This window comes from Tasmannia lanceolata, unplaced genomic scaffold (genome assembly GCF_043159265.1).
Source record: "Tasmannia lanceolata isolate RefF3 unplaced genomic scaffold, GAP_Taslan_0.1 ptg000218l, whole genome shotgun sequence".
Lineage (NCBI taxonomy): Eukaryota > Viridiplantae > Streptophyta > Magnoliopsida > Canellales > Winteraceae > Tasmannia > Tasmannia lanceolata.
The window spans coordinates 35,001-38,450 of record NW_027518894.1 but is presented as its reverse complement, the minus strand read 5'-3'; positions in this window follow the sequence as shown (position 1 = coordinate 38,450).

Genomic DNA, 3,450 nt, shown 5'->3' with positions numbered 1-3,450 from the left:
CAAACGTGCGCAGGGCCAGGGGACCGCGGAGGACTGCTCGTGCTGGCCCCGTTGGGCGGCATTGATGGTGTGTTGCAGAGAGCATGTGCGATTGCAAGTGTCGGCCGGGTTTGGGTTCCCTTGGGCTTTCGGGTGCCTTGGACGCTGTCTTGCGAAGACCATGGGCACAAGGCCCCGTCCTGGCCCCTTGTTCGATTCGCTCTCGTCTTGCGCTTGCTTCCAAGGTCCTCCATGACCTTCCCCATGGCCTTGCTAGATCCCCCCCATGACGCATGACCTCTGTCCGTTGATTGGTTTTGAGTGCACACCATGCCCGGCTTGGCACCGTGTTGTCGCGTGAGTGGCATTTGGATCGTGCATGCTGGTGGGCTACCTGCCAATGCGCACAAGCCTTGCACACTAGCCTTGCGCACGAGCCTTGCACAAAAGCCTTGGACACAAGCCTTGCGCACAAGCCATGCGCACAAGCCTTGGACGCTAGCCTTGCACACAAGCCATGCATACAAGCCTTGCTCACAAGCCTTGGGCACTGGCCCATCGCAGTAGCCTTGCACACAAGCCTTGCGCACTAGCTTTGGGCACGAGCCTTGCGCACTTGCCTTGGGCACTAGCCTTGCACACAACCCTTGGGAACTAGCCTTGCGCACCAGCCTTGCCCACAAGCCTTGCACACCAGCCTTGCACACTAGCCTTGCATACAAGCCTTGCACACTAGCCTTGCACACAGGCCATGCTCACTAGCCTTGGGCACTAGCCTTGCACACAGACCTTGGGCACTAGCCTTGCGCACTAGCCTTGCCCACGAGCCTTGCACACTAGCCTTGCACGCAGGCCTTGCACGCTAGGCATGCTTGGGCCAGCAGCTCCCGCATCAAGTCGGCGGGTGTAGGCACGGTTGGGCGCAGATCCCGCATCGCCTCGTCGCGTCTGGGCGCAAACCCGTCGCGTCTCGTTGCGTCTTCAGAAGTCGTCGCTAACAGCACCTTTGGTTGCCACTGGTGGTTAGGCGGGTTGGTTGCGCAAACCCTATAGGAGGGTGGCATGCTGCGGGGCGCTGGAATGCGCAGGCTTAGGGCGTTTTTGCCCGGATAGGCACTGGAATGTGCTGGTTTTGGGCGTCTTTGCCTGGATAGGCTAAGGAATGGGCATGCTTTGGGCGTTTTCCCCGGATAGGCACTGGAATGGGCTGGTTTTGGGCGTTTTTGCCTGGATAGGCTAACGAATGGGGCATGCTTTGGGCGTTTTTGCCCGGGTAGGCACTGGAATGCCTGGCCTTGGCTGGGCATTGCTGGGTTGGGCTCCCTTGGCCTTTCAGGCGCCTTGGATGCTGTCTTGGGAAGACCATGGGCACAAGGCCATGGCATATAGTGAGGAATGGACCACGGTTGGCAAGGCTAGGCATATAGAGAGGAATGGACCACGGTTGCCAAGGTTGCGCAAGTTTTGGGCATTTTTTGCCCGGATATGCCCAAGTATGCCCCGATAGGCCCGTTACGCCCCGGTATGAACGCGTATGCCCGGATAGACTCGGTATGCCTTGGGATACATGCGTATGCCCCGATAGGCTTGGTACGCCCCGATATGCGCACGTGTGCCCCAGTAGGGCTCGGTATGCCCCGGTATGTACGCGTGTGCCCCGATAGGCCCGGTATGCCCCGATATGCACACGTGTGCCCCAATAGGGGTCGGTATGCCCCGGTAGGTACGCGTGTGCCCCGTAATGCACGTTTCGCAGATCTCCCCGCATGTCCCGCCCCTATATGTAATACTTACTTACTTACTTACTTTCTTTCTTGCTTGCTTGCTTGCTTGCAATGGTTGGGAGTGCCCGGCATGCCCCGCTGCAGAGACCAAGGGCGCAATGACTTGGCACCGCGGATGCCGGGACTCCGGCACTTCCCGTGGCACTGATGGTTGGTTCCAAAGACAAAAGGCCGTGCAAGGCCACCGCACCGCGGATGATTTTGCTCGTGCTGGCGCCGTTGTGTGGCCAAAGAACATGCGCGAATGCTCGTGTCGGAAGGGTTGGTGTCCTGGCCCCGCGGGTGTCACGAATGCTCGGTTGCGAAGACCATGGGACCAGAGCCATGGCACGTCGGATGATGGCTCCAGCTGGCGCCCCGGCACTTTCTGTGGCATTGATGCTCGGTTTCAAAGACAAACGTGCGCAGGGCCAGGGGACCGCGGATGACTGCTCGTGCTGGCCCCGTTGGGCGGCATTGATGGTCGGTTGCAAAGAAAATGCGCGATTGCTCGTGTCGGGGCCTGGCAAGCCAAGGCCAAGCGAGCCATGGCAACGCGGATGATGGCTCCAGCTGGCGCCCCGGCACTTTCTGTGGCATTGATGCTCGGTTTCGAAGACAAACGTGCGCAGGGCCAGGGGACCGCGGAGGACTGCTCGTGCTGGCCCCGTTGGGCGGCATTGATGGTGTGTTGCAGAGAGCATGTGCGATTGCAAGTGTCGGCCGGGTTTGGGTTCCCTTGGGCTTTCGGGTGCCTTGGACGCTGTCTTGCGAAGACCATGGGCACAAGGCCCCGTCCTGGCCCCTTGTTCGATTCGCTCTCGTCTTGCGCTTGCTTCCAAGGTCCTCCATGACCTTCCCCATGGCCTTGCTAGATCCCCCCCATGACGCATGACCTCTGTCCGTTGATTGGTTTTGAGTGCACACCATGCCCGGCTTGGCACCGTGTTGTCGCGTGAGTGGCATTTGGATCGTGCATGCTGGTGGGCTACCTGCCAATGCGCACAAGCCTTGCACACTAGCCTTGCGCACGAGCCTTGCACAAAAGCCTTGGACACAAGCCTTGCGCACAAGCCATGCGCACAAGCCTTGGACGCTAGCCTTGCACACAAGCCATGCATACAAGCCTTGCTCACAAGCCTTGGGCACTGGCCCATCGCAGTAGCCTTGCACACAAGCCTTGCGCACTAGCTTTGGGCACGAGCCTTGCGCACTTGCCTTGGGCACTAGCCTTGCACACAACCCTTGGGAACTAGCCTTGCGCACCAGCCTTGCCCACAAGCCTTGCACACCAGCCTTGCACACTAGCCTTGCATACAAGCCTTGCACACTAGCCTTGCACACAGGCCATGCTCACTAGCCTTGGGCACTAGCCTTGCACACAGACCTTGGGCACTAGCCTTGCGCACTAGCCTTGCCCACGAGCCTTGCACACTAGCCTTGCACGCAGGCCTTGCACGCTAGGCATGCTTGGGCCAGCAGCTCCCGCATCAAGTCGGCGGGTGTAGGCACGGTTGGGCGCAGATCCCGCATCGCCTCGTCGCGTCTGGGCGCAAACCCGTCGCGTCTCGTTGCGTCTTCAGAAGTCGTCGCTAACAGCACCTTTGGTTGCCACTGGTGGTTAGGCGGGTTGGTTGCGCAAACCCTATAGGAGGGTGGCATGCTGCGGGGCGCTGGAATGCGCAGGCTTAGGGCGTTTTTGCCCGGA